Source organism: Salvelinus sp. IW2-2015, linkage group LG19 (assembly GCF_002910315.2).
Source record: "Salvelinus sp. IW2-2015 linkage group LG19, ASM291031v2, whole genome shotgun sequence".
Classification (NCBI taxonomy): Eukaryota; Metazoa; Chordata; class Actinopteri; order Salmoniformes; family Salmonidae; genus Salvelinus; species Salvelinus sp. IW2-2015.
In genome coordinates this window covers 37478622-37500650 of record NC_036859.1, presented here as the reverse complement: position 1 = coordinate 37500650, position 22029 = coordinate 37478622, and the positions used below count along the sequence as shown (strand labels likewise).

Below are 22029 nucleotides of genomic sequence, written 5' to 3'. Positions count from 1 at the left end.
TCAACAATAGGCTACTATTTCCTGTCTGTTTTACAAATCTGATTGTAATTTTCAACATAGCAAATATGTATCGTCAATTGCCAACACCAACGCTCGCTGGAGTATCCTTAATAGGGAGCCAGCATTACCTCTAAAGGAACCAAAAACACAGGATCCAGCAGCGGTGGCCTCTGCTGCTCGAGCTGTCTCCTTTGCAGCTTGAGCCGGACTTGGCGCCTGACTTTACAACGGTTGCTGTGAGAGTTAGTCAGTTGGTTAATAGTCGAAGCCAGCCGGAGAAGATAAAAAGTTCTAAATAGGTAATCATAGCTATTTTATTTGTAGTGCATTTTGTCTCAGTCGCTAATTAGTTTGATGCAGCTAGCGGTGTGGTAAAAATACGTTAAAGTGCTACAAATTAGCCAATGGGCTTTCTTGATTTTGTTATTTAAACAAGTTCAGGGCGCAAAAATGTAGTCAGCAAGAAAGAAAAAAAGACAGATGTCTTTATTGCATCTTGGACAAAGGAATATGGATTCATTTTACTGAAGAGCCGGGCTGTTTGCGCTCTCTGTGCTAAAAACTGTTGTTTGTCGGACGTCAGGTGTACAGCGTAATTTTTAAACGACACATAAGAAACACTTCCAAGGATGAGGCGAACAAGGCTAAAGGAATCAAGAGGGCCGTGTGTCCAGGTATGAAAAGCAAAGCAGTGCGTTTACAAATCTACTTGCTGTTTATTTAAAAAAAATCAAGCTACAGAGGGGAGCTACAAAGTTGCGCAGTGCATTGCTAAACCATTTACTAATGGGGAATATATCAACAAGGCTTTCCTCAGTAGTTTGCAGGCTTTATTTGATGGATTGCCTAACAAAGACAAAATCATCTCAAAGATAAAAGACATGCATGTGTCTGACAGAACTGCTGAAAGGCACGTTAGCGAGATGGTTGAAAATGTAAAGGAACAGCAAACTTTAGCGTTAAGATACACCTGTTTAGTGTGGCTCTTGAGAGTGTGTGGATGTGAATGACATTTCACGTCTGGCAGTTGTTGCAAGATACTGTGACTCAGAGGTACATGAGAAGGTGCTTGGTCTAAAAACCCATGCATGGTACTACTAAAGGGGAAGATGTAGCAAAAGCCTTCACGGATCATTTTGAGGCAATCAGCATAGTCAGTTCGCTATTACAACTGACTATGCTGGTGAAACATAAACGAGTCGTAAAGCTGATTGAAGATCAGATTGGCCGCCCCATGGTTAAATTTCACTATCATTCACCAAGATAACCTGTGTTCCAAGATTTCAAATTCTGATTAAATATCTGGGCGATTTCTCGATCCCGTAATCATCTCAGTCCAAAGAAGAGGGGAAAAGGGGGGTTTGCTGGGTGACAGAAGGCATTGGTCAACAATGCTTATTAATAATGTGAACGCTGCGTGTAACACATCCGGTAACAGGATAAATAAAAAGCTAGGTCTGCTAACCTGTTTGGGATAGCCTCCCCCCCTTTTTCTCAATTTCCGCCTGAAAACATACCCTAATCTAACTGCTTGTAGCTCAGGCCTAGAAGGAAGGATATGCATGTTCTTGGTATCATTTGAAAGGAAACACTCTGAAGTTTGTGTAAATGTGAATTGAATGTAGGAGAATATAACACAATAGATCTGGTAGAAGAAAATACAAGGAAATCAACAGACGTTTTTTGTTCTTTTACTGTTGTTGCATCTTTAAAATCAACAAAGGCCAAACATTCAGGTATGATACTGGGGATCATTTCAAATCAGAACATAAGTAGGCAACAGTATTTGACCAAAGTTTCAGATAGATACCTTCAGGAATGAGTGAGGTACATGCCATTGAGCATGAAGTCACCCAGGTTTCCCAAATGTACCCAAGTGGCCGAATTGGTACAATGATACAAATAACTATATATATACAAAACAATTATTCTAACATACCGTAAAACATATATATTTGAAAAATTCAAGAAAATAAATAAATGAATATAAAAAATAAAAAAAATAACAAGGATAACTATTCACACTTCAATGTTCAATCATGTGAAGACTCTCAGTCCTCTACACAATGTTGCGCTCCTGATGCCATATCCCATAGCAGTCTCTCTCTGGTGTGAAACAGAGGGTCACAGCACAGGTGGTGCAGGTGACAGGGGACTTCTTATGGCACAGGGCACAACGAAGCCGCCCTACTGAGCCCCTTTTTCCCTGAGGCACATTCCTGCCTGCAATGATGAATTTCAGCATGTGCGTACCACTGGTTGGAGCAGAAGGGACAGAGGTAGAGGGGACAGAAGGTGCTACAGTGTTCTTGCTGTAGTTAGCAAGCTCCTGGATGAGCAGCTCCCTAAAGGCTAGCTGTGAGATTGGGGGCTGTCCACAGTTCTTGGCTATTTCCTTCTGGAGGATGAAGGAATTCACCACAGCAATGTCAATAAAATGATAAAACAAAGTCTTGTACCATTTCATGGTCTTGTGAAGAACATTGTAGTATCCTATCAGCGCATCCGATAGGTCTACACCTCCCATGCTCTTATTGTAATCCTTGCGGTCCAAGCGCCTGTAGGACATTTACATTTAAGTCATTTAGCAGACGCTCTTATCCAGAGCGACCTTTCAAACGTCGAACAACGTGATCCCCACCGAAGGACTTGTGAATAGTGGAGCAAATGACTACCTCTCGAGTGTCCATCCACTTCACAAAGAGCAGGCCATCTTCACAGATCCATCTCATGGTACCCCGCTTAGGCATGTCGTTCACCCTGGTTTTTGGAAAGCCCACTCTGTTGGTCCGAATGGTGCCACAGGCCCACATCTCCAGCTTCCTCAGGTCTGTGAACAGGGTAGGGCTTGTGTAGAAGTTGTCTACAAATAGTTTGTAGCCCTTCCCCAGCAGCTGGGTGCAGAATCGGCCAAAATAAATTGTCGGTTTGTTACGCATGTACTGTTTTAGGCCAATTCTGGCCTTTGAGGCTACCATTCTCTCATCTATGGAAAGATTCTGGGCGGGCTGAAAATAAGTCTTGCATGCCTCAACGATATCGTGGTAGAGAGGTTTGWTCTTGCAGAGCTTATCAAACACTGCCGTGCCTCGTTTCGTCTCATTGTCCTTATCAACTTCTGGGTCACTGATGTGAAGCGCCCGTGAAATTGTCAGAAACCTTTTGCAAGACATGACCGTTGAGGGGGAAAGGCAGTTGATAGAGGGGTGCAGTTTTCCAGTAGTCTTTCAGGGTTTTCAACTTCACCASCCCCATGTAGATGACCATAGAAAGGTAGCAAAACAGATCTGAAATGGAAATGGCCTTCCATGTCTCTGTCTTGCCTTCCTGCTTCTTAGCGCCATATTTATTTGTGTTCATCACCAGGGTATCAACAACTGCAGAGGTGAAAAACAACTGAAAGTTGCATGGGGCTGTATTTGGAAGTTAGGTCCAATTGAGGGCCTACTGGGCGTTTTGGTCGGAAAAGTGGAGATGGTGGGGCCACATCCTCCTCCAGAACAGAGTGCCAACGGTCCTCCTCCGCTCTGGCAGGTTCCACGCTGGACGCTCTGGACGGTTCCACGCTGCCCTTCCTCCGCTTCTTTGCCGCCGGCTTACCACCCGGGCGGGGGTAGGTGGCCGGGCGGGGGTAGGTGTGGTGCCGGAAACAGCAGGGGTCCAGCTGGATGAACCAGCTTCAGTGGGGGATTTGCACCTTGGCTCCCAATCAGAATCGCCGGGACTGTGAAATAAAGACACAGACACATATTATATATACAATAAGTGACTATGGTGAGGTGTTGTCCATTCCATTTTAGATATAAAATACATGTAAACAATTAGGCACAGTGGCCATGTGTGTGTTTGCTGTTCTAATCTATTCCATTTTGAATAAAAAATGGAAAATATATATATCTGACATGGAATATATATACATATATACATACATACATACATATACACACACCCAAACACACACACACACACCCACCCAGTGGCCATGTGTATGTTTGCTGTTCTACTCCATTCCATTTGAATAAAAAATTGAAAATATATATATCTGACATGGAATATATATATATACATACATACATACATATACACACACTATGTATAGCCAATGTGTACTTTACACATTTCATCACACATTTCATTGCAAATTGCAAAAAGAAAAAAAAATGTTTTTTTGCAATAAATAAATAATAATATTTATATGTGTCTGTGTGTCTGTATAATTATTACCTAATTGTTTACAATATTATTGGTGCGCAAAGATGTCATTGCTTGTTGTCGTCAAATCAGCTCACTTCGGTCAATACTCCCCACAAAAAAAACAGTTACGTCTGGCTGTGTTGCAAACATCCAGAGGATTGCAATGAAACCAACCATGACTAGATAAACGATTGTTTACTGTATGTAATTACGTCGAATGCTCCGTAAAAAGTTGATAGAGATGGAAGTCGCGAGGCAAACGGTTTACAAAATGTTTCGTTTTAGGCTACAAAAATTGATTTTATCAAAGAAAACGGCACTTTGTTTGATCACTGGGACCCTCGGGAAGAGAAATAAGAGCAAGATATCAGAATGTAAGTCATAATTTTACCTTCAGATGTGAATTTGTCAAACCTATCATGGCGGAAAATGTTTGTTGTTGTTTATCGCTGTTCTCAAACAAAAGCATGGCATTTGTTCTCTGTAATAGCTATTTTAAATCGGAAAACGTAGTTTGATTACCAAGATTCTAATCTTTTGAAGCATGTAAGACACTTGCATTTTCAAGAATGTTTAACGTTACGACGTTGTATTTTAGTTAGTCATTATGAAATTTCCCTGGATGTTGATCCCGACATCAGGACTGCAGCCATAAGAAGTTAACAGTGTCCAAAGAAGGGCCAGAAGTATACAGAATGGTGTCGTTCTTCGTAGAGGTGGATCAGTGACTCACCAGCAGCAAGAGCGACATCATTGATATATATACAGAGAAGAGAGTCGGCCCAAGAATTGAACCCTGTGGCACCCCCATAGAGACTACTAGAGGCCCGGACAACAGGCCATCAGATTTGACACACTGAACTCTGTCGGAGAAGTAGTTGGTGAACTAGGCGAGGCAATCATTTGAGAAACCAAGGCTGTCGAGTCTGCCGATGAGGATGTGGTGATTGACAGAGTCGAAAGCCTTGGCCAGGTCAATGAATACGGCTGCACAGTATTGTGTCTTATCGATGGCGGTTAAGATATCGTTTAGGACCTTGAGCGTGGCTGAGGTGCACCCATGACCAGCTCTGAAACCAGATTGCATAGCGGAGAACGCACGGTGGGATTCGAAATGGTTGGTAATCTGTTTGTTAACTTGGCTTTCGAAGACCTTAGAAAGGCAGGGTAGGATAGATATAGGTCTGTAGCAGTTTAGGTCAAGAGTGTTCCCCCCTTTGAAGAGGGATTACCGCAGCTGCGAGGTTGAACAGGCTAGTAATAGGGGTTGCAAAAATTTCGGCAGATAATTTTAGAATAAAAGGGTCCAGATTGTCTAGCCCGGCTGATTTGTGGGGGTCCAGATTTTGCAGCTCTTTCAGAACATCAGCTGACTGGATTTGGGAGAAGGAGAAATGGGGAAGGCTTGGGCGAGTTGCTGTGGCCAGCCGTAGAAAAATGCTTATTGAAATTCTCAATTATAGTGGATTTATCGGTGGTGACAGTTTCCTATCCTCAGTGCAGTGGGCAGCTGGGAGGAGGTGCTCTTATTCTCCATGGACTTTACAATGTCCCAGAACTTTTTTGAGTTTGTGTTGCAGGAAGCAAATTTCTAATTGAAAAAGCTAGCCTTGGTTTTTCTAACTGCCTGTGTATATTGGTTTCTAACTTCCCTAAAAAGTTGCATTTCACGGGGGCTGTTCGATGCTAATGCAAAACACCACAGGATGTTTTTGTGATTAAGGGCAGTCAGGTCTGGAGAGAACCAAGGGCTATATCTGTTCCTGGTTCTAGATTTCTTGAATAGGGCATGCTTTTTTAAGATGGTGAGTAAGGCATTTTTAACAAATAACCAGGCATCCTCTACTGACGGGATGAGGTCGATATCCTTCCAGGATACCCGGGCTAGGTCGATTAGAAAGGCCTGCTCGCTGAAGTGTTTCAGGGAGCGTTTGATAGTGATGAGTGGAGGTCGTTTGACCGCTGACCCATTACGCATGCAGTCAATGAGGAAGTGATCGCTGAGATATTGGTTGAAAACAAGGCAAGTTGGTTAGGATGATATCTATGAGGGTGCCCGTGTTTACTGCTTTGGGGTTGTACCTGGTAGGTTCATTGATCATTTGTGTGAGATTGAGGGCATCAAGCTTAGACTGTAGGATGGCCGGGGTGTTAAGCATGTCCCAGTTTAGGTCACAAAGCAGCACGAGCTCTGAAGATTGATGGGGGGCAATCAGTTCACATATGGTATCCAGAGCACAGCTGGGGGCAGAGGGTGGTCTATAGCAGGCGGCAACGGGGAGAGACTTGTTTTTAGAGAGGTGGATTTTTAAAAGTAGAAGTTCAAATTGTTTGGGTACAGACCTGGATAGTAGGACAGAACTCTGCAGGCTATCTGCAGTAGATTGCAACACCGCCCCCTTTGGCCGTACTATCTTGTCTGAAAATGTTGTAGTTAGGGATGGAGATTTCAGAGTTATTGGTGGTCTTCCTAAGCCAGGATTCAGACACGGCTAGGACATCCGGGTTGGCAGAGTGTGCTAAAGCAGTGAATAAAACAAACTTAGGGAGGAGGCTTAACATGCATGAAACCAAGGCTTTTACGGTTACAGAAGTCATCAAAAGAGAGCGCCAGGGGAATAGGAGTGGAGCTAGGYACTGCAGGGCCTGGATTCACCTCTACATTGCCAGAGGAACAGAGGAGGAGTAGGATAAGGGTACGGCTAAAGCCATGAGAATTGGACGTCTAGGACGCGTAAAAGGGGAAGGTTTCTGGGGGCGATAAAATAGATTCAAGGTATAGTGTAAAGACAAAGGTATGGTAGGATGGGAATACAGTGGAGGTAAAACTAGGCATTGAGTGATGATGAAAGAGATATTGTCTCGAGAAACATCATTGAAACCAGGTGGTCATCGCATATGTGGGTGGTGGAACTGATGGGTTGGATAAGGTATAATGAGCAGGGCTAGAGGCTCTACAGTAAAATAAGCCAATAAACACTAACCAGAACAGCAATGGACAAGGCATATTGACATTAAGGAGAGGCATGCTTAGCCGAGTGATCATAAGGGCCCAGTGAGTAGTGAGGTTGGTTGGGGTCACGGCGATTCAGACAGCATGGGTAGCAAGCTAGCAGAAGATGGAGGTCTGTTTTTAGCCACCCCGTGCGTTTCCGTCGGTAGATTAGTGGGTTCCGTGTGGTAGAGGGGACCAATCCAATTGTCGTTATAGTGGCCCAAGAAGATTGTTCGATAGACCTGTTCAGATAGCAGCCGATATGCTCAAGACAGCTAACGATTAGCGGGCCGCAGTTAGCAGATGGGCGTTCAGGTTACGTCGCGATGGAGGGGCCAGTTGAATAACTCCCTCGGGCAGATACCGTCGGTATTCCAGTCGTGAAGGCCTGGTGGGGCTCCGCATCGGCAGTAAAACGGGTCCGGATAGGTGATTGTAGCCCAGGAGTGGCTGATGGAACTCTTCAGCTGGCTAGCTAAGGGATAATTGGTGTTTGCTCCAGAATCGACGTTAGCCAATAGTCACTCGGATAGCAGCTAGTTAGCTGCAAGATCCAGGTGTAAATGTCCAGAGCTTGCGGTAGAAATCCGGGGACATGGAGAGAAAATAGGTCCGATGTGCTCTGGTCTGAGTCGCGTTCTAGAAAACTGCCGATAGCTTTCCGAGCTAAAGGATAGCTGATGACCACTAGCAGTGGTTAGCTGAATACTAACTTTAGCTAGTGAGCTGGTTAACTTCGGGCTAGCTTCTGTTGTAGATTTCGGATACAAGGTGAATAATACTTTTGAAGAAAAAAAACAGATCCGCACCACATTTGGTGAGGCGGATTGCAGGAGAGTGTTTTGAAGTCGAGTTTTTAGAAAAAATATATGTGAAGAAAAAGACAAAACGTATACACAAGACGAGGACGTCTGACTGCTACGCCATCTTGGAAACCTTGAAGAAGCTATATAAATAGAATATAAACGCAATAGAAGCGTTGTTTCTTGTACTATTGTCTCTTGTGTCTTTAGAGGACTGTTTCACTTTGATGTCCTTTTTCTTCTGACCTTATTTTGTCTTTCTTTTCTTCTGTTAACTAGATATTCTTTGTTAGCTAGCTAGCTTCTTCCAGGAGAGTCCCTAGCAACTGCTTAGCAACTGGTAAACAATTCAGCTCGCTAAGATAACTGTACAACTTTATGAAAGATAGTTACTTTTTCCAAAGCCTATCTTCTTTGTTCGTTGCTTGTTTTGTCTCCAATTCAGTCTTGCCGTTCTCTTTTGCTTTTTTCCAATGTACTTCACTCTAAAAACCATGTAAATTTCAATATTTGTAGGAGCTAATCTTTTCAGCAGCTGCTGCTCAATTTGGAATCCGGAAACCCTTTGTGTGTGTGTAACTAGACACTCACCTTGAACTGCAGGCTGAGAAGCCATGAGCTTCTTCATCTTCGCCTGCAGTTCACCTGGGACGAGAGAGTGCCTTGACAGGAACGCCGAGATCACAAGACCAAGAGGCCTTTGACAACAAAACATACCAAGTGATCATTTCCAACTGTGTGGAACAAGTAGAATGCTATTTTCCTGTAAGATGATATGTAACGGGTGTTACTGGCGGGGGTGGTGCTGGCTGCGGCCGGGGGTGGTGCTGGCTGCGGCCGGGGGTGGTGCTGGCTGCGGCGGGGCTTGCCACAGTAGCTGCCCCCCTTGGTCTCTGCGCTGAATGTACTGGATCAAGGCGACCATCGCACTCCCAGGACAACATGGTGTCCGCGACCTCATGCTCCTGATACAAAGTGTTGTGTCACGTGCTGAGATGAGGAGCCAGCATGGTCATCACCACGGACCCGGACACCCCAAGCCCCTCATAATGTTGGCTGTCAGTGGTGGACCCTGTATAGACTATAATGTCCTGGACAAATCCTGTCTTCATGTCACACATGACAACGAACTTTACCCCAAACTTGAAGGGAATATAGTGACGGAACGCCAGACTACGTTTTCTGAACATCAGGGCTCATCAATGTCTTACCACTGACTGATGGTCCTTGTTCAGCACTGCCACCCTGATGGCCACGTAGTCTGCCAGAATGAGTGCCCACCTGCTCTTCTTGACGCCGGCAGACTGCATGGCGCTGGGATGGATTTGACTGAGCCGACTGCAAATGGCCTCCACCAAATGGCTGGGGCCCGAGTAACTAACGGAGGAGATTATTAATTAGAGAACATAGAAAAATAATGATAGCCATCGCCTGACCTTCATATGCATTTAATGTAGCGGCAATATAATAGTCAGGTGATGGACATGAACACTAACAACATACCGTTGGAGAGAGTCCTTTCCAAGAATAATGGACTCCTTCCACTTCGCTGCCTTCACCCCCGAATCCTTGGGTCGGGCAGGGTAGATCAATCACTACTTGTCGTAGTCTGGCAGCGCCAGCCACAGTGCCACCAGACCATCTACCCTGCGGTCCGACAGCCCCTAACGGGTGAGGAGAATTGTGGCGATCAGGGGCCTCAGGAGAGCTTCTGTCTTCAGGGGTGGTGGGACAGGATGGCCCCAAACCTGGGTGCGTCAGCGGGTTCCCCTGACAGAGGTGCCGCTGAGCTGGAGGAAGGGGCGCTCCTAGGAGTAACAGTAGGGATGTGAATTGTCGGGTCCACATCCTCCTCCTGAAAGCTCTCGTACTCCTCGTCGAGCGTCAGGGTCCGCGCTGCACTCTGCGAGTAGAAGTACTCAGAGGAGTTCCCCTATTATAAAATAAAAATCTAGCAAAAGCAGAGTAGGGAAGTGTTAATGGGATGTATATAATGCAATTTATGTAAATGTTCATTCTCTTACTCAACTTACCTGTGTACTCGCTAGGCTTGGTGTAGTCCTTAACCTGGTCCTTGACAAGCACACTTTGGCTGCTAAGGTTAAGGATGTGCTGCAGGTGGCCACTGTAGGAGAGCAGGGGTTGCCTGTTCTTCTTTCCCTCCACTGCTGCTTACGCACGGCTCTCGTTCCAGCTCACCAGTCCATCCAGCAGGAATGCCTGGAAATGCATGGTACCTAAGGAAACAATGCATGATTAGGGTGGGAGAGCTGTTGATGTTAACATTAAACATTAGGCATTACTTTAAACTATACAATGTCAATTACCTGGGAATTGAACCAGTTGAGGTAGAATGACAACCAGGCCCGTGTGCAGCGATAAACCGGCAAAATCACCAACGCGGGTGGGTCCTGTATGCAGTGGAGGTTGCGCCTCTGCTCTTTCCAGATTGCCTGGATGCGGATGGAGACCAGCAACGGGATGCCCAGGGTGTCGACCCCCTTCTCACTGTTGTTGAAAGTCTTAAGGAGGTCAAGGAGATGGACTTGAGATTGACGCGAACAACGCAGACAGTGAAGTGACATCTCCTTCCTGTCGATCTGCCTCGAAACCATCCCGTGCTCCCCCTCCAGCTCAGACCTCATGGCCTCCAGCAGTCGGCAGACATCGCCTGCATCCCACTCAAAGATGCAGATAGACAGCTGCCGCATGAAGGGACCGTAGAGCTGGTGGCTCTCAGTGAGAACCGCCACATCAGGTGCCAGATGTCTAGCCGAACCACAAGCTGGTCCCACTCAGTGAACATCAAATCAAATCATCAAGTTTATTTTATATAGCCCTTCGTACATCAGCTAATATCTCAAAGTGCTGTACAGAAACCCAGCCTAAAACTCCAAACAGCAAGCAATGCAGGTCTAGAAGCACGGTGGCTAGGAAAAACTCCCTAGAAAGGCCAAAACCTAGGAAGAAACCTAGAGAGGAACCAGGCTATGAGGGGTGGCCAGTCCTCTTCTGGCTGTGCCGGGTGGAGATTATAACAGAACATGGCCAAGATGTTCAAAATGTTCATAAATGACAAGCATGGTCAAATAATAATCAGGAATAAATGTCAGTTGGCTTTTCATAGTCGATCATTAAGAGTTGAAAACAGCAGGTCTGGGACAGGTAGGGGTTCCATAACCGCAGGCAGAACAGTTGAAACTGGAACAGCAGCAAGGAGTCATCATGCCCGGTAGTCCTGACGTATGGTCCTAGGGCTCAGGTCCTCCGAGAGAGAGAAAGAAAGAGAGAAGGAGAGAATTAGAGAGAGCCAAAATGTTCATAAATGACAAGCATGGTCAAATAATAATCAGGAATAAATGTCAGTTGGCTTTTCATAGCCGATCATTAAGAGTTGAAAACAGCAGGTCTGGGACAGGTAGGGGTTCCATAACCGCAGGCAGAACAGTGAGCAGCTGTCTTTGATCCGCCGAAGCTTGAGCAGCAGTCTCGGTCCACGTACACGAGCTGAGGGGGCGCCACCCCGGCGAGCCGGTAACGCTCCATCCGCCATGGGGTACACTGACGAGGACCTGCCCAGGATCGTTACCTACGTTGGTAACCCAGGCCTGCAGCGGTACCTGCAAGTTTTTTGGTCTCCTGGAGACAGAAAGGTAAAGACATTATTTTAAATATAGATATACAAATCAGACTTGAGTTATCTTTAGCTCTTTAAGTGAAAACTCACCTTCTTGGTRGAGTCCATCTTTAAGATGGACCCAAAGATAGAGGTGACGTCACCTCGTCCAACCGCAACAGCGTGCAGACAGGGGAGGGCACCGGGGGCATCTCCGGTGGACTGGTGAGCTGCCACCAAGTGCCCAAGGCCAGAAACTGCTCGCACTCGCCGAGGTACCGTATAGAACTCCGCATCCAGGACTCACTGTGACTCACACAGCTTGCTGTAGGTCTGCGACGCACGTGTGCGACCTCAGCATGCTCACAACCCACAGGACAGCCTAGAGAGAGAGAGATCAATCATATGAATGACATGCATTCATTTAACTTTAACTTACCAATATTGCTGGGAACAGGCAGCTGTGCCGAGCGTCCAGCTGATTGACAAGGTCCCGTGACCTTGTTCTTACACGGACCACATTCCAGGTACTCAGCGGCCAGCAGCCTCTGCACACAGGCTGGGGGTATGCCAGCTTGTATGCCCATATACGCACAGACAGCCAAAAGAACAGCTGACATGCGAAGAAGGGGTCGGGGAACGCGGGTGGCTAGATAGTAGATCGCCCGCGGTTGGGGAGGCGTCCACCACGTAACCAGGTCAGTGGCGAGTGTCGACCTCCCAAAGCTGCTGCTCCTTGGTGAGAGATGAACGCCAACTCTCTGGAAGCAGCAGCTGAGTGAGAGGAGGGGAGATGGGATGGTAATGTTTCAGTGAAACGGACAGGGAGAGAGTATGCAGGAGACAAGACAAACTGTGTAGAATGGCATACTATTTAATATCTTAATTGTGTGATGTCGTTACAGTTGATGAATTTACCTCAGCACTTTCTGAGGCGGGCCTTGGAGGCAGGATGGACTGCCGGGGCAAATCTTCTTCGCTCTGCCCCAGCGGGGCAAGGGAAGGAACCAGGGCCGGGTCAGTTTGAGGCGAAGGGAGTGATGGGGGCACCTTTAGGGCTACGGCTTTTGTAGTGACACAGAAATAAATAAGTTGAATGAATGAATGACAGACAGTGTCATATTAGAAATTTAGATGAGATAGATTCAACTAATAGCACATTCCAACATGCCCAGATGAATATCAATCAGTGATAGGATGTAACAAAAAAATGAAATTAGTGTTGGTCAGGATTGAGAGTAAAACTGAAATGAAATGATTGATTAAAACAGAAAAGAGAAACTCATGATTACGTGACATGAAGGATGACAGATACTGTGACATGCAGGATGACAGCTACTGTGAGAAGGCAAGACTTTTCATTGTGCATACATGCAGTGACTCTCCTCTAAATCCAAATTACTCTTACCAATACACTTATTTGGGCTGATGATAGGAAATAAGTAAAAACACTTTAATATGTCAGCAGACTTTAACTGAACAGTTATCAAAACTTGTTTAATAGACGTAGACACACGTTTTTATGTCAGTGGCTGCTTTGACCAGCTCTGCGTCCAATGGCTCTGTGGTTGAGGGAAAGACACCCCTATATCACGTGGAGAGAAAAAGGATTGTGAGCTACACAGCTTATTCCAAGCGTCGTCATGCTCCTGACATATATGTGACACAGCAGAGGAAAGATTTCAGATTTAAAATGTTGCATAAAACACACTGACATGAACATAGAAGACACGCCGCCCCTTATTAATCCTGTCCGCATCCTTACTCTCCTATAGGTCCTGCAGCGTGTCCTACTTGTACTTCCCGATGCCAACAAGGGCCTTGCCCTCCTGGCCTGAAATCAATTAACTCTCAGAGTCAAAGAGTTACATCGTACATACAATTAGGAGAATTAAACAAACTCACCTGGCTGGGTGGACAGGACTCTAGCTTCCTCGTGCGCCCGGTTTAACCTGACCATCTCCGCGAAGACCGGATAGGCGCACAAGTAGCGAGTCAAGGCATCCTTGTTGGCCATCAGGGGATGCTGAGAACCGCTGTGCTCTAGCTCCCTCTCCCTCTGATGCACCGTTACCAGGTGCACCATGTAGCCCACGTTGTTCTCCATCAACCACTTGAAGGTCGGACCCCGGTACTTGCCAAACTGAACCGCGCACCGGCTCAGGACGACCATCTTCGATGGAGATGACGCGAGCTCGAGCCTCTGCCTCCACTTCCTCCCAATTCTTAGCCCTCACAGGTAGGCCCTGAGCACCCGAGGCAGGGGCCACTTTCACTGCCTGGGGTGTGGGCCTGAGGATCAACTCATGTAAGGGCGAAAAAACGGACCATAGGCTTTTCCATCTTTGGAGGCAAGTAAAAACTATTAACATGACTGAGGAGTGCAATGACAAGTGACAGCATAACCGTAATAGATACATTGAAGGAACTTACATTTGCTTGATAAGTATGTTAGAAGGACATCAGTGGGGGGGACAATGATTATCATCAAAGTCTCAATGTCAACAGTGAAAAGGCGACTCCGGGATGCTGGCCTTCTAGGCAGAGCTGCAAAGAAAAAGCCATGTTTTAGACTGGCCAATAATAATAAAAGATTTAGATGGGCAAAAGAACACAGACACTGGACAGAGAAACTGCCTAGAAGGCCAGCATCCCGGAGTCGCCTCTTCACTGTTGAYGTTGAGACTGGTGATTTGTGGGTACTATGCAATGGAGCTACCAGTTGAGGACTTGTGAGGCATCGGTTTTTCAAACTAGAAACTTTAATACACTTGTGCTCTTGCTCAGTTGTGCACCGGTGACTCCCACTCTTTCTATTCTGGTTAGAGCCAGTTTGCGCTGTTCTGTAAAGGGGTAGTGCACAGCCTTGTACCAGATCTTCAGTTTCTTAGCAATTTCTCGCATGGAATAGCCTTCATTTCTCAGAACAAGAGTAGACTGACGAGTTTCACCGAACCCACAAATGCTGATGCTCCAGATACTCAACTAGTCTAAAGGTTTATTGCTTCTTTAATCAGCACCACATCAGCACCGCATTTTTATCTGTGCTAACATAATTACAAAAGGGTTTTCTAATGATCAATTAGCCTTTTACAATTATAAAAACTTGGATTAGCTAACACAACGTGCCATTGGAACACAGGAGTGATGGTTATATACACTGTATATTTTTTAATCTGCCGTTTCCAGCTACAATAGTAATTTACAACATTAACAATGTCTAGACTGTATTTCTGATCAATTTGTTATTTTAAATTGACCAAAATGTTTTTAGTTTTTTTTCAACAAGGGCATTTAAGTGACCCCCAAACTTTTGAACGATAGTGTACGTAGTAGTGCCTGTTGAGGGAGGATATCCACACAGTCAATTGCATATATTTAAATAAAAGTTTTAAAATTAGACAATGTCATGGAAAACATGGAACATGGAAAACCATTTACTAATGGGGAATATGTCAAGAAAGCTTTCCTCAGTAGTTTGCAGGCTTTATTTGATGGATTGCCTAACAAAGACACAATCATCTCAAAGATAAGACATGCATGTGTCTGCCAGAACTGTTGAAAGGCGAGATGGTTGAAAATGTAAAGGAGCAGCAAAGTGTAACTTTATCAGGTAGAGGTTAAATCAGAATTTGAAATATTGGAACACAGATTCTCTTGGCGAATTATAGCCAATCTTCAATCAGCTTTGCAAATCTTTTATGCTTCCCCAGCCTAGTCAGTTGTAATAGCGAATACGTTTTTAATAGTCACCTCTTTCCTCAAAATGATCCGTGAAGGCTTTTGCTACATCTTCCTCTTTAGTAGTACCATGCATGGGTTTTAGACCAAGCAGTTCCTCACATACCTCCTCTGAGAGAAATCGCCCAAATATCTCAGTCCAAGGAGGAGTGGAAAAGGGGTTTTGCTGGGTGACAGAAGGCTGAGCAGGGGTGTGTGTCAACAATGCATATCAAGTAGCCATGTGCTTCAAGAGGCTTTGTTGTGGTCAGCTGGACCCTTTTGTTTTGTGAAGGATGCATAAGTGTACCAACTATTGAGAAAAGAGACACATTGTCACAAACGAGAAATTGCAATACAATAATTTTATTTAACAAGCTGAGGGGAACAGGGAACTATTTACAAAAAAAATGTCCGACCAGCCAGTGGCTCTGTGTCCGTCACCTCGCCCCTTAGCGTCCTTCATTTCTGCCACCACTGGGCCACAATCTTACCAACCCGCAGCAACAGAGCAGAATTGCCACTACGCCGAAGCGGCTGTGCCCCGTCCCCCAACGCTTCGGCAACCCGTATTGCCTTCTTCCCTTCTCGGCTATCCCATCCTCGCTGTCCCCTCCTCCGCCATCCTCTTCCTCCTCCACCATCCTCTTCCTCCTCCAAGCCATTATGCTTGGCACCAGAGGAGGTAAAGAGGAGGCCGTGGGTGGTCCTTGGGCTGGCGGGAAATGCGGGGTGTCATTGCTGGGCGGTGGGCTGGCAGAATGGGTGCGTGGGTGGGCCGTCCTTGTTGGAAAGGGTGCCTGGAACCCCTCCCGCTAGTAGTGGAGGGGCTTGGCTGCAGGGAGGAGCTGGGCGGTGACACTGGGGGCAGAAGCGAGCACCAATCCCTGCTGCAGCGCCTCTCCTTCTGCAGCCGGGAGTACCTGAAACAGGGAGAGAAAAACAAACACAAGCTGTCACTCAGATTGGCATTAGGCATTAGTCACATGGCTTTATGTAACAAGTCTTCCATAAGTATGTCTTACCACTAACTGTATCTACCTCATCCCTGGTGGCCACGTAGTCTGCCAGAACGAGCGCCCGCATCTGCTCTTCTTGACGCCGGCAGACTGCATGGCGCTGGGATGGATTTGACCGAGCTGAGTGCAAATGATTTCATTACTTGTGGTTGTCACCCATTTAGCGAGTTTCCCCCTCACTCCTGGCTCTCTCTTTTCCTGTTGCTCCAAGGCATAGCGATTGTTCTCCTCTAATATGTCTCTAACCAGCTCCTCTGTCAGACACAGCTTGAAGCACTCTGCCTCAGATGGAAATGGCAAGGGGTGTTGCACTCCAGACTAGGCCTCATCAAAGCAAACAGCAGGGCCAGGAGGGGTGAAATGGCGGGGGGCCTTCCAGCTACCACAGAACTCCTGTACTTCATCCACTGTCGGTCTGCCTCCATCACCACCAGCATCTTCAAAGGGATCTGGGACTTCGTCAGTCGACAAGGAGTCCTCAGATTCAGGGTTCTCAATGGCTACAAGGTTGGGGGGCAGCTCCTCACTGTCAGAATCTGATTCCTGACTTTAAGACACATTTTTTTAATAAAAAAAAATCACCAGAATTTACTCATTTGTGAGTTGTCTCCTTTTGAAGACATTGCTAATGCTACAGCTATCTCACTAAACAACAACAATGTTTGTGCTACCTGGGATGCAACTTGGAAGTAGCCCTAAAAAATCTGCATCCCACGACCAATACATTTTCACCTACGACATCGTTTTCAAAGTAGCCCATTCGCGGGGAAACCGCAGACATTACAACCCTGACTACTAGTTGGCTCCTTGTGGAGCCTTCTCCCCCAGGTAATGATTGCATTTGTATTTATAGTATTTGATATATTAGCTACTCATTTTGTTAACATCAGCATTTGGTTAAATAAAACATTTGTACCTAATTACTGGTTAGCTAGTAGCTAATGTCTTGTGTCTCTTAGTAATTAATGTTAATTTCCAACCTACAATTTTCCCAAGGACAAACTCAATGAACCACAAATTAGCCAACTTCACTGTCCTCCATATTGAGCAAGTTACACCATTGAATTTTAAGTGGTTTAATGTTACTTTTATACCCAGGCATTATATTAGCTAGACAGCTCTAGCTAGCTAGCAGTAACTGTATAAGGCACTCACCACATGGACAGCTAATGTTATCAATGTAAGTTCCCATTAGCTAGCTAGCTACATTAGCAGTAATTTAGCTAATGATAGCCAGTCACCAGTTATTGTTATTAAAATGCTGGCTAGCTAATGTATAAAAAAAAAATATATTAGTGTCTTGAGGCTTACTAGCGAGTAAATAAACGTCCTCTCACTGTCAACTGCATAACAAGATTCAACAACTGCGACATAAACTGAACAAGTTCCACAGAAATTGAATAATGTGTCCCTGAACAAATGGGGGGGTGAAAATCAAAAGTAACAGTCAGTATCTGGTGTGGCCACCAGCTGCATTAAGTACTGCAGTGCATCTCCTCCTCGTTCTTGCTGTGAGATGTTACCACACTCTTCAACCGTTAGCCCACTCTTCCACCAAGGCACCTGCAAGTTCCCGTCCTCACCCTCCGAACCAACAGGTCCCAGACGTGCTCAATAGGATTGAGATCTGGGCTTTTCACTACACTGACATGTCTGGCTTGCAGGATATTCCGCACATATCGAGCAGTATGGCTTGTGGCATTGTCATGCTGGAGAGTCATATCAGGATGAGCCTGCAGGAAGGGTACCACATGAGGGAGGAGGATGTCTTCCCTGTAACGCTCAGTCTGATGATGCTGTTACACACCGCCCCAGACCATGACGGACCCTCCACCTCCAAATCGATCCCGCTCCAGAGTACAGGCCTCGGTGTAACGCTCATTCCTTCGACGGTAAACGCGAATCCGAAAATCACCCCTGGTGAGACAAAACCGCGACTCGTCAGTGAAGAGCACTTTTTGCCAGTCCTGTCTGGTCCAGTGACGGTGGGTTTGTGCCCATAGGCAACGTTGTTGCCGGTGATGTCTGGTGAGGACCTGCCTTACAACAGGCCGGACAGTCTGAGCACTGATGGAGGGATTGTGCGTTCGGCAGTTGTTGCCACCCTGTCCCGCAGATGTGATGTTCGGATGTACTGATCCTGTGCAGGTGTTGTTACACGTGGTCTGCCACTGCGAGGATGATCAGCTGTCCTTGCTGTCTCCCTGTCTTAGGCGTCTCATAGTACAGACATTGCAATTTATTGCCTTAGCCACATCTGCAGTACTCATGCCTCCTTGCAGCATGCCTAAGTTACATTCACACAGATGAGCAGGGACCCTGGGCATCTTTCTTTTGGTGCTTTGCCAAAGTCTGTAGAAAGGTCTCTTTAGTGTCCTAAGTTTTCATAACTGTGACCTTAATTGCCTACTGTCTGTAAGCTGGTAGTGTCTTACCGACAGTTCCACAGGTGCGTGTTAATTGTTTATGGTTCATTGAACAAGCATGGGAAACAGTGTTTAAATCCTTTACAATGAAGATCTGTGAAGTTATTTGGATTTTTATGAATTATCTTTGAAAGACAGGGTCCTTTACTTGGATGAGAGAGATTCCTACTGCCTGAGCTATGTTGATGTAAATTGAGAAGAGCGTGGGGCCTAGGATTGAGCCTTGGGGTACTCCCTTGGTGACAGGCAGTGGCTGAGACAGCATATTTTCTGATTTATTTGATGTGTATGTTTTTAGCAGTAGCCTTGATGTTTCTCCCTCCCTCCTATTGAACAGCGTTACATCTGTGAGCAGGCTGTGATTCAACCTTACCCACGCTTTAGAATTTATATATATATTTTGTCACTGTTGTATAGCATAATCTTTCACACCCCTCAAATTGTAATGCAATTAGAATTTTTTTTGTGCAGTCAGGGTTCATCAATAATATAAAAAAATAACATTTAAAAACAGTGACAATCGATGTCCACATAACATGAAACAATGAGATCGATAAAAAGGAGAAATCATTGTGCAGATGTGCAGCAAAAAAATTGACATTTCATGTGCAGATTCAGAAAGTTTATGTCCTGTGGGATAAAATAGTTCTTGTATCTGTTCCAATTGAGTTTGGAAAGTCTCTAAAACGACAAATTGAGGGGTGAAGTGCAAAAATCGACAAGGAAAGGGTGATCAGGACAGTCTAGAATACTGTTAGCTCTCCTTACCACATGTTTTCTGAATGTCACTGAGAGCTGTGCCTGTTGCACCCCGATGACCTAGCTGGCCACCTTAACCACCCAACATTAAGTTTGCCAAACCAGGCCACAATCGAGAACATCAATACGGAGTCAATAAAACTCCTGTAAAACAGTGTCATCATTGATCTTCTTGAAATCTTTCTCAGGAAAAAAAATCCTCTGCTGTCCATTTTTCTTACAGATGGCATCTGTGTTCTCCTCAAACATCAACTTGTTGTCCAGCACTGTTCCCCAGGTACTAATCAGCTCAATGTCATTTCCCATGACCACAGTGGCTGCCTTCTAAAGTCAATGGCCATATCTTTTCATTTTGGAAACATTCAATCGGAGGAAAGCTGTTCTCACCCCATGACATAAAGTAATCTACCACAGGCCCAATGCTCAAACTCTCCATCCTGTAGTAGACTGACGATGACAGTCATCAGCAAATTTGATGATGTGCCTGTTTTCCTATTCACTACGATAGTCATTAGTGTATAGTATGTACAGGAGAGGAGAGAACACACAGCCTTGTGGGGGATCCGGTGGAAGAGGCAGAGCTGGGGTCTGAATACATTCTGAATGTACTTTACGTATTACACCTTGTGTCCAGTAACTATATTACGTAGACAGGCGCAGGAATACATCATCTGGCAAAACAAACACTGGGATGTATCCAAACAAAAGAGCGAGGGTAAACCTTGTAGAATGACACAGGACGAGACCCGTAATAAACAATGCGCAAAACACGCAGAACAGGCTGAGAAACGCATAGGTACTCACACGACCAACGGACATGGGAACAATAATCGACAGCCCAATGGGGGAACAAAGAGCACATTTATACAAACACAAATCAGTGAGCAATTGGAACCAGGTGTGCGTAATAACACAGTTCAGTTAAGCCTAGAAGGCCGATGATGTCGCCCTCCGGACCTGGTGAACAGAATGAGCAGCAGTACTGCAGTGACAGTACTCCTGCAGCATCGACATTTAGAAAGGCCAGAGAACTCCTGCAGCTGTTTTAAGGGAATATCCTACTTTGCATGTCAGGGAAGGTTTGTATTAGTTTTGTTTACTTAAGTACCCAACCACATTCCTGGTCACTGACACTGCCAACTTGAAGTTGGTTGGTACAAGGACTTTGAAGAGTCTGCACATTTGGATTTAACTCTGTCACATCAAGCAGGAATCTGCCAAGTTCTTGCATCTTCTTCTACAGTACCCTCTTGAATTATTGGCACCCTAGGTATATATGAACAATAAAGTCCGAAAAAATGTCATTGTTGTTTATCAGCTTGATCTTCCTTTCAAAATATATGCATCTAACCTTTAATTTAGTTAATTGTTCCAACAACAACAAAAAATCGTCATCAATAAATAATTATTAAATAATTATATTGTGCATGTCACAATTATTGGGACCCTTAGAAATTCTCATGAACAAAATCGAATTGATGCATATTCCGATTTAAGATGTAACTTTTCAAAGTTCATCTGAGTCTTTGGGAACTCTTAAGTGGTCATCCATGACTTCCTGTTTTTACTGGGGTATAAATATGAGGTGACACACAGGCTAAATGCCCTTGGTCATCCATCGACATGGGAAAGGCCAGAGAACACAGAAATTAAATGAGACAAAAGGTGGTCGACTTTCACTAATCAGGCAATGGCTATAAAAAGATAGCTACACGCCTGAAAATACCCATCTCCACTATTAGGGCAGTAATTAAGAAATGTAAAACAACTGGAGTTGTTTTACACGTTTTACAACGTGCTTCTACACCTGCATTGCTTGCTGTTTGGGGTTTTAGGCTGGGTTTTTTGTACAGCACTTCGAGATATTGGCTGATGTACGAAGGGCTATATAAAATAAACTTGATTGATTGATTGATTGATTGGAGTTGTGATAAACCTGCCTGGAAGAGGACACAAGTATATTTTTCCCCCCACGCACAGTGAGAAGGATGGTTCAAGTGGCAAAAATGTCTCCCAAGGATTACAGTTGGAAAATTGCAGAAGTTGCCGGAAGTCTTGGGGTCTCCAAAACTACAATTGGATGCCAACTCCATGCCAACAAGTTATTTGGAAGGGTTGCCAGGAAAGGCCTCTGCTGTCACCAAACCACAAACGTAAGCACCTGGAGTTGGCTAAATGTCATTGGAACCAGATTCTATGGTCTGATGAGACTAAAATAGAGCTTTTTGGCAACAAACACCAGAGGTGGGTTTGGTATAAAAAGAGTCATGGTCATGCAGAAAATAACCTAATCCCCACCGTTAAGTATGGTGGTGTGTTTGTGATGTTGTGGGCTGTTTTACTTCAAAGGCCCTGGGAACCTTGGTAGGATACATGGCATCATCATTTTATTTGTAAAAATTATTTCACCTTTATTTAACTTCTCTGGGATATGTGGGATGGTAGCGTCCCACTTGGCCAAAAGCCAGAAAAAATGAAGCGCGCCAATTTAAAATAT

At 45.2% G+C, this 22029-nt stretch overlaps 2 long non-coding RNA genes across 2 annotated transcripts in view; one reads left to right on the top strand and one right to left on the bottom strand.

Moving 5' to 3' along the window:
* The first annotated feature begins 491 nt into the window (after positions 1-491).
* The window catches only part of LOC139029312 (uncharacterized), a 39885-nt gene continuing 18347 nt past the window's right edge, over positions 492-22029 (top strand). Inside the window, exon 1 of the long non-coding RNA XR_011481623.1 lies at positions 492-674. This is a non-coding gene — a long non-coding RNA (uncharacterized lncRNA). The remainder of the gene's footprint in view (positions 675-22029) is intronic.
* Positions 1676-9928, bottom strand: LOC139029311 (uncharacterized). The gene is made up of 3 exons (XR_011481620.1): positions 9496-9928; positions 9204-9369; positions 1676-3724 (listed from the first exon to the last, which is right to left on the bottom strand). It is a non-coding gene; the product is annotated as an uncharacterized lncRNA (long non-coding RNA).